The sequence below is a fragment of the Rattus norvegicus genome, chromosome 1, assembly GCF_036323735.1.
Source record: "Rattus norvegicus strain BN/NHsdMcwi chromosome 1, GRCr8, whole genome shotgun sequence".
Lineage (NCBI taxonomy): Eukaryota > Metazoa > Chordata > Mammalia > Rodentia > Muridae > Rattus > Rattus norvegicus.
In genome coordinates, this window is record NC_086019.1 from 254,219,244 (window position 1) to 254,239,908 (window position 20,665).

The 20,665-nt window shown below is 39.5% G+C and overlaps 1 protein-coding gene across 22 annotated transcripts in view; it reads left to right on the forward strand.

Annotated features, from left to right (window-relative positions):
- Nucleotides 1–20,665, forward strand: part of Btrc (beta-transducin repeat containing E3 ubiquitin protein ligase) — a 165,735-nt gene that overhangs the window by 60,159 nt on the left and 84,911 nt on the right. The window contains exon 1 of one of the 22 annotated variants that reach the window (XM_006231539.5): nt 18,330–18,513. The gene's annotated coding sequence lies outside the window, so the exon portion shown is untranslated. 22 annotated transcript variants of the gene reach the window in all.

The window sequence follows — 20,665 nt, forward strand, 5'->3', positions numbered from 1 at the left end:
GGCAGATTTCTCTTTAGATGAGGTTAATTCTTCACTGCATCCGTGTCATAGCCTGTTGTGGGATGCAGTAAGACCTATTTGGCCTCGTGTATATAGAAGTCAAATTTTATTTAACAGTAATTTATGATTTTTATATTTATATTCCATTGTGAAATAAGTAAGAGAGCTGGGAAGCCATAATCCCAAAGGCATGGTCTCCCTGAGCTGATTGGTTCTATAAAAGGAATGTGCAGGGACTCAGAGGACTGTGTACAGGAGGGACCTGACTGCAGTTACAGCAAAATGGCAAGAGCATTTACACAGCGTGCACAGGGCCCTGGCTTCTATCTCTAGCACCACAAATAAAACAAACTAGTCCTGGTCTAACCTAAGACTTGGGGTAAGGAGGGCCAGATAGCTATATAGACTGAGAGTGGATTGGGTAAATGCCTGAAGACAGGAATGGCTTGGTGCATTAAGACCTCTCTACACACACACGCGCACACACACACACACACACGCTCTCTCTCTCTCTCACGCACATGCACATACACTCACACACATATTCTCTCACACACTCATACACACTCATGCACACACCCACGCATACACACATACAAACACATAACAGACACATTCACACACTCACACATCACACATACACTTGCACATACACTCACACATGTATTCATACACTCATACACACACTCATACACTCACACAACACACATACACTTGCACATACACTCACACATGTATTCATACACTCATACACACACTCATACACTCACACAACACAATAGCTAAAGACTACAGAGAAAATGATAACCTTACTGAGAACAAGCTGGGGAAGAAGGTACTGATCACCTCATCATGTAGGACTTGGGGTGTGAGCAGCGAGGTTCTGGAAGGATTGTTTATCACTGTGGCTGCAGACAGATCATCTCAGTAAGTGACATTTCAGGTCTGTGCCACCATGCCTAGCAGTCTGACTAACTTAGAGGTGAGGACAGCTTGCACTCTTTAAAAGTTACTGAGGAACCCTAAACTAACTTTATGCATGTGACTTATTTCTACTGATGTTTACTACGTCTGAAATGACAATAGAAAAAATACTGTTATTTACAATAATTATAATAAATCTCCGGGATGTGGAAGTACATGACTGTTATTCCAGAAGTCTAGAGGTGGAGACAGGAAGATCATTAGTTCAAGGTCAGTCTGGCTACATAGCAAGTTTGAAGCCGGCCTGACCTACATCGATTCCCCCATAATAACAACACTAACAAAAACCTGTGTCACACATAGGACATTTTTAAAGAAAACTGTATTTAAAAACGTTAATACTGGCATTGCTTCATTTTCATTCATCCAGTGTCTGGAGTACTAAAGGCAGGTGAGTTTTCATGTATGCTTCTGCACTCATTGTTGTGCTTTCCTTAAAGCCTAGGAAGACTGTCTTGCTTATTGAGAGGTAAAACATCTTAAAAAGAGGTGCCAGGCTTGATGGTGCATGTCTGTAATCCCAGCACTCAAGAATCAGTTGCATTATGAGTTTGGGGCTAGCCTAAGGCTGTATAGCAAGTTTGAGAATGGTCTGGAATACATGAGATCCTGTCTCAAAAATATTTATATGACGTGTGTGTGTGTGTGTGTGTGTGTGTGTGTGTGTGTGTGTGTGTGTTTAAACCTCCTGACTTGGTATCAGAGTGCCAATTATTATTATTATTTAACACACTTGTTTCCATCATTCTGGGGTGACTTAATTTATGTATGCGTAGGCACATAATGGTTTTGTTTTCAAATGTTCTTATTTTTGTCTTCATTTTAATTATCAAACATTACTAGCTGTAGAAAATAGAAGTAGAAAGAATAATGATGTCCTTTCAGATATTACCATTTTATAGTATTAGCTAGCACTTGGGAATCTCACCTAAATTACGTGCTTGCCCATGCTACAGCCAGCAGCTGCTGTTCCTGATGAGAGTGGCCACTCTTTATTTTGTGAACCAGTTGCTTACATGCTTTTAGGTTGAATGAAGTTTGAACCTGGCTTCTACTTCACAGTTCTTTTCCTTTCATATAATTCTCAACTACTGCAAAATTTACAGTGCAAAATAAGTACAGGATTCCCACTGTTCCACTGTAGCAGCGTTTGTCTCCGTGTGCTCTACTCACTGTATCTGAGGCCGTCTGCCTTTTGCCTGTGGATGTCTGCCTGGCTGGGGAACTATATCCTTAACTGTTTCAGGCTGAGGCAGGATTAGACTTTTCCAGCTCTGTCCTCCCTCCTCTCAGGCAGGCACACGTTTGTGCCCAGCATATCCAGCCACAGGGATGCGCTGCCACAGCGCTCTGTGCTGCTCTGATGCTCTGTGTCTTTGTCTCTGCCAGACTCAATTCTTTGAAGGTTGAACTACATCTTGTTCATTTATTCTTCCATTGTCAAAAGTAATATTTCATACTTCTGGTGAATTAGTGGATGAACCAACTTAGATAATTTGAAGAAAACTATCCAATAACAGCTACAGGATAAGAGAAAAAGAAAGAACAGCACTGTGTTGCTGGTAGCCCCTCCTGTACATATATACAGATGTTCTGTATTCAGAAAGAAATCATGATAATTAAACAGTCATTCCAAACATCACACATTTGCACAGAGAAAGGAAAAACATGCCGAGTCTGATTTATGGGAAGTCCTCAAATTTCATATACTTGGCTTTCTTACAGCTCACTGTGACGGGCTCCTCTGAGTTGGATTCTGTGTGCTGAATTTGGACTCTTGTTCATGAACAAATGTACATTTCAGACTATTAAAGACTGGCACTGCCAGCCAACCGGTGGTTCAGTTTCAGTGGTGTCGACATCTTTATCTTGGTGGCATTGTGTATTTGGACAATTCTTTGACTATTTTCTTGCGTTTCACCCTTACTTTGTAAAAGAATGGAGCAGAATGAAGTGCTGAGCGTGGTGAGCACTGGGTCAGAGAGGTTGAAAGTCGCACGTGGATGACGAAGTCCGACCGTAAAGCATGCGTGCAAACTGTGAGAAATAGATTTTGAAGGTTGTGCCTTCAAAGCGAAGGGCAGAGGAAAAGGCTCAGAGGGTGAGAGTGCTTGCCTTGTAAGCATGAGGAGATGTGGGTTCAAGCCATAGCATCCACATAGTAGCCAAAGTGCCTGTTTGTAGCCTCTTGTAAGCCAAGCAGTGTGGAGGGGTAAAGGGAGAGGGATGGCTGAAGCTTCCTGCCAACAGAGTCATTCCAGGTTCTGTGAGAGGTAAGAAGGCTGACAGCCCCAACACGCACCGTGTGTGTGTGTGTGTGTGTGTGTGTGTGTGTGTGTGTGTGTGTGTGTCATGAGCAAGCATGTGTATGTACATGTGTGCGGGTGAACAAAACATCTTACATTGGAATCCAATGTTGAGCGTCTATACTCCCGTCTTCATGTGTACTTTCAAGTGTTAAAGGTAAGAAATGACCCGAGTTTGTTATTTTTGTCTTATCTTGAAAATAATCTCTATTGGAGAAGTGGCATCTTGGGCTGATTGTCTTCCCAGCTGCTTGCTTTGTTATTGAACTGTTTTATATTTAAGTTTGTTAAAAACACATTTCTCAGTTGCTGAGTATTTTGACATGTCCAAGTGTAGCTAATGTTCATTTGTGGGATAATGTATGAGTTTATCTGGTATTTAGAATATGCCAAAAATCATCATCTTGTGGTCAGATTTCCTTGAAACGTTTTTATTCTTCATGATGGATGTGAAAAAAAAATCTTCAGAACATGCTTATTTCTTAGTTTAGACATATTGAATAATGGTGGATTTTTCCCTCACTGCCTTTACGCCATCAGTACCTATAATTGCAAAGGGGATGATAATGCAGACTAGTAAGCCAGGGATGCAAACCATAGGAATGGAACTGGTGGAAAGAGGGTGATGGTAGCCTTTGGAGGTGCCCTACTTAAGTGACAGATCCTCTCTGTGGGCACTTAAGACTAATCTGTGTCCTCTGAAGAGAGGAATATTGTCACTTTCTTTATGCTCTAAGATTCCTGTTATTTCCATTGCTTGTGCTCATAGAGGCCATGGTTGTGCGTGTTCATGTTCTTTCTGTGCTGTTGAGGAATTGTTAGGGTGGTTCTGTGGCTCCATGGCCATGCACACCTTCCTTCACTGTTGTCCTATAATCATGTTTGCTTCCTTTCCTTTCAAGTTTCAAGACTTGATATGTGGACTGTCTAGATACAGAATCTCGGTAGTAGGCAGGAATCAGGAAGTCTTTCTTTGTCGTTTACTTAAGCCAGAGCATTTTAAGAACTCATTATTTAAAACTAACAGGCACACCAAGAGCGTGCACTCTTGACTGTAGCTTCAAAGGACCCTATGTACTGTAGCACTTTACTGTTAGGAACTGGTGCACGTGAGTTTGTGTGTTGTGTGTTTGTGTGTTTGTTTGTTTGTTTGTTTGTTTTTTCCTGAGCCTTACAGTTCTCTGGAGACCAGATTTGTTATATTTTTTAAATAGCTATTTAGAATGTAAGAGAAGGACTTTGCAGTTTATCTCTCTCTGCTGGGTGATCGGTCACCTGCCCTAAGTTCTTAGGTGTACAGTGAAAAGCTACTGTCTGTGTCTTGGTATGAATTAAACTGGAGTTCAGTAGCTTGTAAAATTTGCATGAAGAAAGCAATTGTTCCTTTTCATACATGAACTTAAGTACCAAGTTCAAGTCAGCTTGATTTATATGTGTTGGTCCGTATAGTCATAACTAAGTGGAAAGCATGAGGTGTTAGCAGTTCTGTTAGATTTTCATGTTACACACAGACCTACTCACCACTTCAAGCTAGGGAATATAAACTTCATTATCAGCACCAAAAGCTTTACATTTGAATGAAAGCTCCTCATTAGCTTAATTTAAATGAAGCTGCTGCTGTTGTTAATGTAGTTTCTGTCTTTTGCACAAGTCACTGTTTTATATTACTTTCTTTACTGATAGTAAACCATAAGGGACATTTCTAGTTTAATATTAATGCACTTCCCTTAGATTTTTTTTAAGTAGCAGGTTGTTAATTTTTTAAGCATATCAACTGTAGCATAGTATAGCCCTTTGAGAGAAATTAGTAAAATGAGGATAAGATGCATACAGGAATCCAACAGCTTGAAAATAACTGTTTAACCAAAATCTCTTTTGTATTCCCTCCCCGGGTTCTATTTCAGTGGTCCTGGAAACGTGCCTGTGCACTCTTTGCAGTGAGATGATAAAACTGAATCATGACTTTGGTGGTGGAAGCCAGAGCATGAGCTTCCAGCACCCCAGCTGGCAGGAAGCTCTCCCTAGGCTTATGAATGTAGTTAGATGGCCCCCAACTGTTTACAAGACAGCGGAGGTGAGAGCTTTGATTGACAAGTCAGAAATGCATTAGATCATTCTCTCTGCCATTCTCTGGTTCATGCTGTTAAAAATGTCAGCCTCCAAGTTTGAATGGCAGCCTGAGGGCCTTAGAAGCTTTTTGTTTTCTGAGATGGAAACACAAATTGGATGTGTGCCTGAGCGCTTCATCCTAGGCTGTAATTTCATCTTTTAGCTAAGAACCACAAGGTACACGAGCAAAGCACCCTGTAAACAATAATACTGTGGAAAAAAAATAAACAAGGTCGTGTTTCTGGTACGTTGATCCGATGGTGTCCTGACCTCTATCACGTTGAACATCTCCACTCTGATTGCTGTTCCCTTTGGCATTACAATGAGAGAAGGAGAGACTGACACAGAGGAAAGATTTAAAGTTGCAGTGTCGTTGCACAATCCTTGTATTGGTCATGAAATATTGAACTGTCAGAATGTGACACTTAGTTTTTTAAGCAACCTTTCTTGTTTGAGGTGTTCGCAGTTCATTCCTTTCTCCCCTAGTTGTCTGCTTTCATTCATAGGGTTGGAAGTAGTGGCCTTAACCACATAAAAAGGGACAATGTTAAAGAGAAGTGGCACCAGCAGAGCCAAATGAACCTAACACTTGAACAGAAACACAAACTGTGAGGTTAAAGTGGAGCTAGTAGGTGAATATCAGGGTTTATGGAGAACCCATCATAAGACGAATCACATTAGGTCTCACTTCTGTGTCTGTGCAGGCAGGAAGTCAGGAAAGCCATCGTGGACAGGTGTGAGACAGTGGAGTTGTCTGCTCCCTGCTGCCGACCATGGTGTGATGTTGCTGTGCAAATCCAAGTCCACACACTGTGTGTGTGTGTGTGTGTGTGTGTGTGTGTGTGTGTGTGTGTGTGTGTGTGTTTACTGTTTAGTTTTTTTAAATTTTGAATTCAGTTTGTGTGTGGGTCCTGTATGTGGAGGTCAGCACAGCTTGTCTTCTTTCTCTGTGGACTCAAAGTCAGGCTTCTGGCTGAGCTGGCGCACTAGCCCTAAACCTCCACTATTGTTTTAAATTTATTTTTACTTCATGTGTATTGGTATCTTGCCTGCATTTACATCTGTACGAGAGTATGGGTTACAGACAGTTGTGAGCTGCCACGTGGGCCCCAGGTCCTCTGGAAGAGCAGCCATACTCTTTAACAATTCAGTTCATCTCTCCAGCCCTACCTTGACTATTTTAATATTATTCTAATGGAGGGTTCATCAAAGACTGAAATTTTAGTAAGAAAAATAATACTTTAATATGCAAATTTTGTATTTTATAGTAATATTAAGAAGAACTATTTTGCTTACTCTGGTGTTTTGTCTGTCTGTATATGTGTGCACAGCGCCCATGGAGGCCAAAAGAAAGTTTTGGACCCCCTAGAACTGGAGTTACAGACAGCTGTGAGTCACCACGTTGGTGCTTGGAACTGAATCTGGGTCCTTTGCAAGAACAGCCAGTGCTTTTTTGAGTTGTTGTTGTTGTTTTTTTTTTTTTTTTTTTCCCTTGCTCCAGAACTAAAGTGGAGGTGCTGGATTGAGCCCAGGGCCTTGTACGCTCTACATTGAGCTATATCCTAATAGCTCTTAATTTCTGTTTTGAGGTCATGATGGGAGACAGGAGGTAGAATTTACAAAATAAAGTCCCGCTCCGATGTATCCAGGGCTACATACTACTTCTAGAAATAGAGTGCTTAGAAAGTAAGACCCAAACCAAGAATAGTAAGAACTAGTTATTGTTGTTTTTAAGTATTGCTTGGTAGTTTTAAAACACAAATATTGACTTAACATTTGCTTATAAGCTATAAGAACCTACTGTCTCTAACATAGTAGGGGAATTTGAAAATAAACACTCCTGGAAATTGATTTCTCATTCACTGATTTTCAGAGGATGAGAGGAGACAAATTTCTGTTTGTTTTTCTATTTAATGTATGTGTGATGTGCTGCACCCACATCTGCAGCCAGAAGAGGGCATCAGATCCCCTATAGATGGTTGTATAAGTGGTCGCTGGGAATTGAACTCAGGACCTCTGGAAGAGCAGCCAGTGCTGTCCACCGCTGAGCCATCTCTCCAGCCCTCAAACACTGTATTATGAGACACGTGACATACTGTCCTCTGGTTTTCTTTCCAATACTGAAATTCCATAGTTCTGTAGATACACTGATTTTTTTTTTCTCATGATCTAAGCCTGATATAAAAGTAATAAAGTTAATTCTCACAAGGTGTGGTGGTGTAAAAGCCCTCAGTGTCCGACCTGTTAACTAAAGCTTTAATAATAAGTACAGCATGGGAAGAAATTTTGTGGCCTCCCTGTATTAGGGTCATTTCTTACATTCTAGATTTTCTTTATTTAAAAGAGTGTTTGAGGGCTGGAGAGATGGCTTTACGATTGGTTTTTGTCAGGGAGTCATCTAATCTGTGCTTGATCAGTCTGTACCCATGTCGGAGAGGTGGTGCCATGAGGTTTCTTGTTCTTTCCTTTGTTCGATGTATTAGAAAGATTTCTTTCAAGGAGTCAAACTTTAGTTCACTCATAACAATGTGTTATGACTCTCTGTTTTGTAGTGATACGGAATAATTGTTCATAAACAGTTGTCTCCCATCCCTATATTGTCAGTTTTACATGTGGAGTCAGCTGGTTTGGGAGCAGAAAATGTAGTTAGGCCTGTGATGTGTACTAACCAGACTATTTTCTGCGTATCATTCCTTAAACAATACATATGTGTAATGGTTGCAATTAAATAGGTTTCAAGTAATCCAGAGATAATCGTTTGGGAGGATGTGTGCCAGGAAATATATACTGTTTTTGAGATCCCTGTACTTAGCTATGAGGGATTGAGGGTCCTGGGACTGATCTTTCTGGATTCTGAGTGACAAGTCTGTTTATGTGCTGAGAGCTGTAAGGTCGCTTTATCCTCTGTTACCCGTGTGGAGTGTTTCAGATTCTGTTGGGTTTTTTTTTATTTTTGGGGTGGGGGGGTACCAATCATGATTTCTGTCCTTTTCATAGCCATATTTTGGGATCCGTGTTCTGGTTGTCCTCCTGTCAATACACCCTCATCTTGACATTGCCATCATTGTGGTATGGAATGCATGGCTATGTACACTGCAGCAAAACCAGCAGACAATAAGAGGCCTGGCAGTGTGGCTCAGTGGTAGTGTACCTGCCAGACACATGTGAAAGCCTCGGGTTCAAACTATAGCACTGCATAACCTCATGGGAATCCTCTACAAGTGCACTGTGTGAAGCATAGTGAGGTAGATTGGCCTTTGGTGGGAGGGGTTTCCTTGGCTTTGTTTGTTTGTTTAAGACAGGGTCTTACATTGTAGTCCAACCTGGCCTCATACTTGAGATCTTGCCTTTTGAGTACTAGGGTGGCATTTTGTTATATTATAATTTAGAAAATGTAACAATTACTGTACCCTAAAATTTCATACTTGTTTATATCGATGATAGGAACCTTTCTAAGAGGTTAGCCTAGGTTTGTTTCCTCTCCTTTGAAGTCAGAGAAGCATATGTAAACACTTTGACAAATGATATAACATAGTAGTGTTATCTAAGTCATACAGGTATTTGAAACCTAGCTCCAGTTCCCGAAGATGTGAACATCTGCTTAGAGGTACTGTAGAGCTCCACAGTGCACTAATTGAATTACTCTTTTCTGGAGTTGTCGACTGCACTAATTGAATTAGAGGGAGAGAGAGAGGGGGAGAGGGGTAGAGGGGAGAGGGGAGAGAGGGGGGAGAGAGAGAGAGAGAGAGAGAGAGAGAGAGAGAGAGAGAGAGAGAGAGAGAATATGAATGAATATATTCCAGACTTAGTGGGAGAAATATGTTAAAAGAGATGACTGATGGTGTGTACTGTGCTGCTCTCTAATGGCAGCCTCTGGAACTACTCCATGGTCTCCAGGGAAGAGAATGTAGTCATGTGATCTAGTGTGACCTCAGTCTAACCCCACCCTGCTTAGTTCAAAAGGTCCTTGAATATGTTTATTATGAAATGAGGGGAAAAACAATCTGATTAATTTCTTACAGCTACGATGTATTTTATTAAAGAATTTTTATGAACAAAAGTATTCAACTGAATTAAAATTTTCTAACCTTTAATTTGTAAAAACTGATTATGGCATTTTTTATTTATACATTGCCATAGCGTAATAAGCAGGATGAGTAATACAAAATTTATTTGTACTCCTAAATATAACTTCTTTCTGGTGATCAGAGCTACTTTCTGGCAATGAGTAATTTAAAGTTGATGTGAGCTGCATAGCGCATAACTTTAATTCCAGTACTTGGATTAGAGTATTTGAGACCAGCCTGGGCTATGAGGCCTTGTCAGAGGACAAAGCAAAACAACCAAAGAAGTTAGGAGATCTTGCAAGTATTTGATTCTGCTTATATAAAATAAAATTTTTCTATAGGAAAATTTAATTACTAGATAGCTTAAATAAAATTTTAACAAATTTGGCTGTGTTTGAAACCCTCCACAGTGAAGTAGGGAGTATTTTTTGTTTGTCTGTCTATCTGCTTCTATCTTTCTTTCTTTCCTTTTTTTCTTTCTTTGTTTATTTACTTGGGGCAAGGTCTCAGTCATCTCCCCTAGGCAAATTTAAACTTATTGTGGCTGAAGTTATCCTTAAATGCTTGATTTTTTTTTTTAATTTGGCCTCCACCTCCTAAGTGATAAAATAATAGGCATTTGGCACCACATTTAGCACAATTTAGTAATGTCTAAAGACATCATGTAATGTAATTCTGTGCAGCACGAAGGGAGGCAGAAGACAAATGAAGCCTGGAGTGATAATGGTACTCACCTTTAGTCCCAGCACAGAAGAGTAAGATCCAAATGGATCTCTGTGAGTTCAAGGCCAACCTTATATTCATAGTAAGTTCCAGGCCAGCCAGGCTACAAAGAGAGAACCTGTGTCAAACAAGCACACAAACAAAACAGCGACAACCACCACCACAAATGGCCAGACGGTGATGGCACACACCCAGCACTCAAGTGGAAGAGGAAAGTGGATCTCTGATTTTGAGATCATCCTGGTCACCCTGACCATAACAAGTCCCAGGACAGCCAGGACAGCCAGGCTCCACAGAGCAACTGTGTCTAGAAAAACCAAACCGAAACAACAAAGCATTATGAACCACCATATTGTGGTTCCTTTTAACTCTAGGCATTCTAACTTGTAAAATAACTCTTCTTAGTAGAATGATACATACATTAATATGTAGACATACTCATATATAATACTCACTGGATATGCGGAGTGTGTTTGTGTGTGTACTGCCATTTCATTAATCAGAAAGTGCCATTGGATGCCTTTTTGACTTTTTGAAACTCTTCTTTCAGTTAGGGCACAAAGCACAGAAAAACTTATAATTTTTTCTTAGGGTCTTATTATCAAAATACGTTTGCATCTGCCAATATTGTATTGAATATGAGTGTGTGTGTGTGTGTGTGTGTGTGTGTGTGTGTGTGTGTAGGGTGTGTGTGTGTGTGTGTAGGGTGTGTATGTGTGAGTGTGCATGTACATGGAACCCAGATTGACAGGTGTCCTCCTTCATTGTGATCCATTGTGATTATCCACTTTTTAAGATATATTTATTTTATGTGCACTGGTGTTCTGCCTTCATATTTGTCTGTATGAGGGTGCCAGATCTCCTGCAAATGGAGTTAGAGTCGTGAGCTGCCGTGTGGGTGTTAGGAATTGAAGCAGGTCCTCTGGACAAGCAGCCAGTGCTCTTATCCACTGAGCCATCTCTCCAGCCCCCTGTTTTCAGCTTTTGACTTAGGCGAAGTCTCAGCAGCCCTGCAGATCTAGCTAACCAGCAGCTTGCCCTTGGGTTTACTTAGACCTTTGCTAGAATGACGGACTTAAGTCCAATTATCCACGTGCCACCTCCTTAGCCCCATGAATATGCTGATATTTTGGGTCCCTTTTTTGTTGTTGTTAAGACTGAGTTACTTGAGTTTCATGTATTAATCACTTTGATTAAAAAAAAAAAGTCAGAAATAAGATATGTAGTTTGCTTACTTGCTTGTTTGAGGCAGGGTATCATGTAGCCCTGGCTGACGTGGAACTTGCTTTGCTCTGTAAACGAGGCTGGCTTCCGATTTTCAGTGATCCTTCTGCCTCCAGTGCTGAGATTGTAGGCTTGAAGCACCATGTTTGACATTAATATATACTCTGTATAGTGTCTTTAAGGACATTTTACTGAATTACGAAATACATCTGATATTATGTAAATATAAATACTACAAATAAAAGGTCCGTAACTCCACTCAACTCACCCGGATGTGTCAGGTGTTTTAAAAAAATACTGAGCATAAATTAAGATTCAGACCCTGACATCAAGGAGCTTTTAGTTACTCATTAAACATATATTGAGAACCTAGGTACAAGCTACTGTGCATATAAGGGGAGGCATTACTGTGAATCTCTATTATTTCATTCCCTTTCCCATCCACTGAGTTAAATATCTGGTTCAATAGCAGTTGAAGAAAAACAATGTATTTACTATCATATCCAGTATAACTCACCCCAGCGGAAAAGAGTGATGGATACCCATGTCACCCTAGTATATCTCTTGAATAGTTTTTCTTTTCCTTTAGACACCCTTTCAGGGGTCACTGGTGACTTTGGCAGCTCTACAGGTATTAACGTGAGATGGCATTTGCTACAGTGCCTCCTGCTGGTGGATCATTTTCTGTGCTCACTTGGGCTTTGGGAGTTACTTCAAGTCTTCTCCTATCAATGAGTTTATTCTATTCAAGGTAGAAGGTACTTATTTTAAACAGTATTTCTAAAGCTTAAATTGTCTTGGGATAAGCTCTTGATATAAAAATTCATAGAAACCCGTTTTTCACAGAGTGTGGTAACTCCTTGCCATAGTGCTAGTGTGTTACAATTCACATTGGCCAGGTTGTTCTGTAAATTAAACACTGACAGCTACCCTCAGGGGAACAGCCAATGTATTTATGATGATGTGCTGATTACACAAAATACACTGCAAGCAGAAAACAGCTGCAGAGAACAAACCTCTTAAAAAGAACACAATTACAAATAGCACCCTCAGTGTTTCTAGTGGGGAGTGTAGAATACAGCATGCTAATGCAGTTTCTTACTTAGTCTGCCTGAAAACAGGAAATCTGAAAGAGATAAGTTAATTTCCGTGGTGCCAACATGGTAGTGCACACATCCCCTTCCTGAGCAGGACTAGTGCACAGATTTCAGGTGTGGAGGGGCCGGGGTCCTCCTCCCATTTTTGTTACTGGGTTTTATGGTGCTTTTCTGGTATACAGAAAGGCATAGCCTTGAGGGGTTAAGGGTCATGGAAACTTGAAGGAGAGTACACAATGGATTGGACAGGTGGACACCTAAATCATGGGCAAATTTTTCTGGAGAAGTTTGATGTTAGGGTTCAGATATCAACATTTTGTTCATTTTTAGCACTGCTAATAGTATCGAAGATGTTTGCCCTTGGAATTAATAAAAGAAATTATGACTCTGTGATAATGTCTTTGTGATGTTTTAGAGTCTGCTTTTCAGAACTATGGTGTTTTCAAACTGGAATAGCTGGGTTTGGGGAGAATTTCAGAACCGGGTCTCATGTGTGTCCCTTTCCGCCCTTCATGTTACTGTGGACTATGTGTGCATGGCACATAGGAAAGGAAATTAAACAGTTTTCCTTCTCTCTGCCCGAGCTTTTCTCTTTTAGAGTTAGGGGCTGGTCTCTATAACATATATCTCGGCTGCTGAGAGTGCTAGCCTCTGCTTAAATCAGTAGAATAAATGTTGATCTCCCACAACATAAATTTACTGGCATCAACTGTAGGTATATCAGGGAGACGTAGTGATTGGAAACAGTTCACTTCACCGCCTGAAACTAAGAATCCACTCCTCAGTATATGGATCACTGGTATGTAATAATCGACTATTATTGGTCTGTCTGTTGGTCGCTTTTTAAATCAGTTTGGAACCTCCTGGAGTTATTTTCTTGCTCTGCTGACATCAATCCCATGTGGCAGAGGAGTTGTGTATAATCGCTTTGGTTTAATCAATAGAATAATTGATAAACCAGATAAGATTTAAACTGATTATAGCTTCAACAGAATTCCCCGGAGGCCTTGGACTCTCTTAATTTTGACATGTGTGTTGTGTACCCCGAGGATGAAGTGCAGTTTGAATTATCTGTTTTTATTTGCTTAATGACGGGGAGGGTGTTAAAGTCAAATGTTTAATTAACCCAGCAATGGGCTGCGTTGTCACTTACACACAGCTGATTGAGATATCTCATGGAGAACACTGGACAGGAATGATAATGTGGTGCCGGGACGGAAGATTGCTTTTGCAATCCATTTGCTGGGTCACTGCTCTGAATGTCTTATTGGATGAAAGGCATTCAGCCTGGAGAAAAAATTCAGCATTTAAGTACATTTTGTTCTCTCCTCCCCTTTGCCCCCTCCCTACCCTGAAGTTAACTAAAACAGATATGTTCTAGGTTTAATAAGCCATTCATGTACTAGTAAGAGATCAGGGTAGCCGGTAGCCCCAAGCTACATAATTTCCTGTGGAAACAGAAAAATCCTACTAGCCTCTAGGGTATTCTAAATGTTAGTTCTTTGTCCCTCACATCTCTGTCCCGTGCTGTTATTGTAGGTTGTCTTTGCTTCCCTGTCTCTTGCCTCTCTGAGTGTTTGCTAGATGAAGTCACCTCTAGGTGCACAGGCAATTCTCAAGGATCATTTTGATAGTCCACGCGGCTGGCTCCTGTTTGCTTGTATTTTCTAATCAAGTATTTTAGTGAGTTAAACTATTGAGAGATACGAAAACCTGAGAGATATTTTTGCCAATTTTATTACATGAACGACCAGTACCGTATGTATTTGATTTTTTTGCCATACGGGACTAAAAAACAAGGCCAGTAAAGTGTCCAATAGCCTGCACTGTAAAAAAAAAAAAAGATGCATCCTAGGCACTTGGTGTTTTAATGACTTGCTACAGCCTATAAAATAAATATCTCAAACTTTATAATCAAATGGAAAATTCTTCTCAGGCATACAAGGAAAAGTTTTTTAAAAGGAGTCATCGTAGTTTTCTTTTTGTAATGTTCTTGCGGCTTTTTTCTTTTCTTCTATTCCCTCAAAGATCTAAGCCAACGATTTACTAATTTTTTTATTTAGTCATTTGTATTCCAGAGAGCACAATAGGGAGAAGGATACAAGATTGATTTTTTTATGTGTGTCCTCCTGAAAGCATAGTCTGGTGGGGTTTCAAAGCAATAGAAGCATGCAGCTAGTTTCCAGGAGCAGGTTGGACTTTTGCGGGTCAAGGCAGACCAGACAAGTAGCTTATCTTGAGGGACGCAAGTAATAGACCAAATATAGAGCAGCTATTTCAGGAATCATGTAGGTCATTTAATTATCCATTATGATTGAGTGGCTAATGCTCTTTTGGCAATTACATGACCTCTGTTATTCTTGAAACCTTTCCAGGCCCTCGTGGGTCGAATGACCCACCAGTCAGTGCTCTCAGGCTTCATTCCACGCAGAAGGAAAGGAGATGTTGGGAAGCGCTGGCATTTAGAAATGACTGCTCTCTTTACTGACCACTCCCCAGAATGTCCTTTGTACAGCAGGCAGGGAGAGGCAACTGGTTTTGAAACCAACTGTTTCTTCATTGTCTGCAGAAGCAAGGGATGGTCATCGATTTTCACAGAGGGGATTTTGGCAGGACATACTGATGCCAAAAAACTGAATATTATACATGTCAAAGCTTTCTGCTGTGACATTAAAATTAGTGTTTTATATATGTTAGACTCTACAGTAAACAAGGCAGTTTTTTAATTTTAATTCCATAAAGTAACAAAATACTATTGGTGAGACCTAATACTAGATTTTATTGCAAGATTAAAATTACCCTAACTTAAATTTTGGTGAGAAAAGTAGCATTAAATTGAATGGCCACTTTAAAGAGCTAGACTGGGCCAAGGTTTTCAGCCTCAGAAACGAGACATTTATAAAAATCGGAGAAGAGTTGAGTTTGTAATTGTAAGGACTATGTTCTCAGTAGAAAAGACCACTGGAAAACAAGAATAGAATGTTTCTCAATAATAAAGGAAGAGAATGATCAAATATCGGTAAGTTCATACATTATCAGAATTACCCACCTGTCTTCTCTTTGGCCGCTACTTTTTTAGTTGGGATTGTTTATATTTTTGTTCCAAAGTGGTGATGAACAAAACTATAATATTCAGGAATATTGAATTAATGTTTCTCACTTATTTTTAATCAACAAAGGATTATTAATATTTCTAAAGAAAATTCTTCATTTCTACTAAGTGACAGGAAATAATTTTGTAAAAATAGTCTAGGTTTCTTATGATTATGCGTCAAGAAAACAGAGACTGTGGACAATAGTATTAGTAACTAAGCCGCAGACTGTGGAAATGTAAACAGAATGGAGCACAGTTAGTAGAATGGAGAACCAGAGGCACACGATATCCCCCAGCATTACAGCAACTTAAGACTGCAGATTCAAGGATTAGTTTTTTAAAACAACATGCAAACATATCCTTTTAACTTTTGTCTTTTTTAAATAGGAAGAATTTCTACTGCTAAATTCTTCTGTTGGAGAAAATACTTTTAAAATCCGTTATTTGTCAAAGAGCATTGTATTAAACAGACACAAACAAGATTACTTATTCCTGGGAAAGTAAAATTACTTTATCATCACAAATATATTTTTATACTACTATTGATGGAACTCCAAGTTGTGGCTTAGTTTTCATTTTGTTTGGTAGCGTTAGCATTAACATTCAAACAAGTGAATTGTTGGTGTGTAACCTTGGGCCTGTCAGGAAAGAAATGTGCTTCGCTTAGTTTTAAATTCTCAGTCCAGTCCTACCTCCATGTCAGCCTGCTTAGAAACCTGACAACACAGTGGATTAAGTTATGTTAGCTCCTTTCCTTCTTAAAAACATACCCCCCTTTCTATAATAGATGTTATAAAAAATGAGAAAGCAAGGGTTACAGTAAAAACAATGGCTAAAAAAGGACCAAGGTTAGTGTAAGAATGTAGTTAGCATACTTAGCATTTAAGAGAAAAACAAGGAGTATAAAGTGTGGTGCAAGCTGCTGCTTCTCTATTTAAACCTCTGTTCTTTAAAACATACATTCATTAAAGAGCTATGCAGGACCAAATATTTACAACCAGTGAGAAGAGCAGTTTGTAATTGTAAGAAATATTTGATAAAATAGTTAAGTTTTGCAGGGTAATTAGAATAACTTGTTAATAATAAAGGAAATAAGAGAATGGCCAAATATAATCAACTTTACAATAAGAATAAATACCAAAACCGGAACACAGAATGGTCCGTGTTGATTGTTTTGTATTGTTCTGTAATTACTTATTTAGTTAGGGTGCTTTATATTTTTGTTCCAGATTGGTAATCACTTGGGTGATATTAACACTTCAGCAAGTCTTAAATTTCTTTGATGATATTGTTGAACTATAAGTAATACCTAAGCAAGGAAGATACCCAAGGCAAGGAAAATAATTTTAAAAGAACCTAGAGAACACGTGAGGAGTAGGCATGCTAGAGGTCACAGTTCACCGGGGACTGGGTGGATGTCCCAAGGCTCTCTAACTGCTGGCCTGAAAGGTCTATATAATGCAGATGCCTTTGAAGTACAGTGTTAACCAGGTGTTCTTAGGAGAAGCAAGATTCACCTCTTAACTTGCACGCAAATAACTATGTGATGATCCCTGGAAAAGATAATATATTAAAAAAAACAGCAAAGGAAATTGGGCACAGATGAAATTCTCCCCAGTACATATTCAGGAGGGATAAGAGCTTGAAGAGGGCAAGATATTCTTTAATTGCTTTTAAACTTAAAAGTTTTGTGTAGAAGTAAATTAAACTACTTGTGGTTTTGGTCATATGTTAGATATGCTTGGCTTTTTATTTGAGTCTTTCAATCTCACATTCTCTTGGCAAATATTACACCTCATTTTACTGTGCTTATTTAGCCTTGTGAGTTTGAGGTGAGGGGGCTGGTTTTTGTTTTTGTTTTTATTTTTGAGACAGGTAACCCTGACAGCCCTAGGAACTCAGAGGTCTGCCTGCCTCTGCCTCCCAGAGTGCTGGGCCTAAAGTATGCACCACCACCACCCAGCTGTTTTTGTTTTTAAACCATGAAATATATGTATGAAAATATTTTTAAAAGGAATATTAGTTCTGGTCTGACAGGAAAATAACCAGCCTATGCGACCATTCAGGGGTTTACTTTCTTGTTCTAGTTCAGTTTGAAATATTAAGCCATATTATTAGAGCTTGGTGACTGCATTGTCATGTTCTAGTGAATAAAATACTTTTAAAAATTCACAGTCTACAAATTTGAAAAGATAAGGAATAAAGTATGACTTGATTTTCAATTAAGTCTTTAGAACCCAAAAACTTAGTTTAATGTTTAAATAGACTGTTATTCTGGTGTAGAACATGTTAACTCAATTAAAAATTCATATATATATGTATATACACACTTAGAGTCATTGCTAAGTTGATGTTCAAATCTTTGATTAAGAAGACACAAAGCTAAATATGTTCAGACAGCTGTCCTCTCTCTCTTCAGAAAACAGAGATAACCGTTTTAGCTGTTTTGGGGCATGGTCCCTATATTGATTGCTGCAAATTTGTTTTTCTCTTATATCTTATACTTTTAATGATAAAATACTAAGATATTGTCTTGATTACAATGCTTCTTGGCTTGAGAGTGAGCAGAAGCAGCACCGGCGCCCTCTTGTCTTGTCTCCCCTAGAACAGCTCTTCTCTGTCTTTATCAGAGCGTCTCAGTGCTGAGCTGAGCTTGTTTATCTTAGAAAAGCAGGAGGCAGGCTTTTAGGGAGTGAGCTGCATGTTCCAGAATAACAGGCACCAATGCTGTTTGACTTGAGGAACATTTGATCTCTTACATTAACAGCCCATGTCACTGTAATAGCGAGGACAGTCGGGCTGTTCAGTTTTCTATTATTTTAGCTTTGAAATAAGCGTTAGTGCTGCTCCAAAATCCCTGTGTATAAAACTGTACACTGGCTGTCCCCCAGGACTCGTGAGTAAACAAGGTGATGTGTGGCAGAGGGAGGATATTTTGCTGGCTTTGTTTTAAATAATAACTGTCCCAATCTGAAGATGCTCTTTCTGACCCCTGATGGCGTGCTGCATGGCTTGTGTGCATTTACAGACCTAGCAGTATCTTGAGCAGATTTTTGTTTGTTACCAATGTTTGTACTTTCCTTCTATTAACTTGAATGTTTATATTTTCTTAATAGTGAGGAATTTAGGTTTTCTGAAGCTTAACCTCAAAGATTGTTCACACATTCTCCAAATAGACAGTTTGCACAATGGTTGTTGCAAGCAGGCAAGCAAGAGTTTAAGAACTGTGTTTGTCAGACTCTAAGACTATTTTGCTTTGTCTAAATGTTCTGCTGATAATTTCTGTGTTGAATAGTTTGGCAGTTGGAGTCAGGTTGTGGTATTGAAAGAATAGAAAACAGAATTTCTGAAATGAAATTGGGTTTCTTTCTTTTTGAGAAAATCTATTCTTTTAATGACAGAATGTAGCCTGTTTTAATCATGGTGAAACTGGCCCTGATTATTGAATTCCTCCCTTCTTCTTTCCTTTATTTCCTCGTTTTTATTTTTCTTGCGTAATAAAATACTACTAGGCCACCCCAGTACTTCTAATTTAATATATAAACACACACATACACACAGCCAGCACAAGCATAATTGTTCGAAAGGCAACCATCTACCCAGGGGATTGTTCTAACTACTGAATGTGTCAGTGTGTTTGACATGACATATTTGTAATATCTGTGAATACAGAAAGCACTTTCTTTCTTAGCTGTAGGTATCAAAGCAGTAGTGTTTTTAAGAGTTTGTGCTGTGCAGATTCTGGCTTGTGAGGTAATGACAAGTGTTTGCCTGCATAGACAATATATTTTTCTCCCTGAGGCCCCCACACACCTAGTTTTCCTCAAGCTCATCATCTCTGTCAGGTTAATCAATAGGCACCGTATGGCAGAGGGTCAGTAATCAGTGTCATCGTGCCTTTAAATCGTGTTGAAAATTTGCTTAAAGCCTGGGCCAATTAACATCGAGATGATGAATGGATGGGAAGATGGGAAGAGCCTGCCGCTCAGGGGCTTTGTGAGGAGGAGATGCTCAGCTGTTGAGCAGCAGACACCAGCGAATAAAATCAGCCATTCATGTGAGCTCAGTCCACCCACTCTTAATGATAATGTCAATCTAGCAAAATATATACACATTGGAGTTGTCATGAGTTCATAAATCAAAGGAGTTTGTCAAAGGCATTCAGATTAACGAGGCAGCAGCAATAACAAGTCAAATTTGCATAGAGAATTGCTTGAATCTCAGTAAATTATGATCCTGTTTTTCATTTGATTATTTGCTAATGTCTCAAGAGGGAGAATGATTATATTAGCATGCAAAATCTCCTCCAGAAGTAGAAATCTGAGGTATAGAAGACCAGCACACTATGACAATTAATCAGATTCTGCATACTAGCATAAATGCACAAGGCCCAGAAATGAACTTCTTTTTTATTATTATTTCTCCTTGCTACTGATCCAAATGGTTCAGCTTGACAGAGACTTTATATTGCTTTAACAGTGTTCTGAATTGTGCCTGCAGGCAAGACATAGTTATGCAGCTATAACCAACCTATCCATCTGCCAACCAGATTGGAATTCTCCTATCCAAGGCTTCCATTAACCCCCACTGACAGCTCCAAACAGGATTAAGAATTTGGAAGCATAAAAAATAGTTGTTCTTTGCAAATACACACAATCCCTTTGCATTTTGAGAAAGGCTGCATCTGTAGTATTTTTATAATTAGTGTCAGACAGTGTAGCAGGGGATAAACCTCCTTGGCAGGGTTTTGACTTGTGTCCTAGGGAGGAAAGCAGGCCTGATGGCAGTTCTCTTTGGGGTTTCCCAGGCAGTGCTTTCTATCCTGTCTGGTTCCTACCACTGCGCTTGGATCTGCGCACTGCTGAAAAATAGCACTCCTCGAAAGCTTGGATTGGGGTTCTGTAGAAGTTAAACACGATGTGCAGACTTTGTTTGATGTGGCTGTGGTTTAATAGAGTATGCCAAATGGTAGCTCACCAGAGAAGCTATTGTCTGTGGAAATATGCCAGAGAGGATTATTTTATGAGGACACTTCAGGTCTTCCCTAAAAACTGCTCCTTG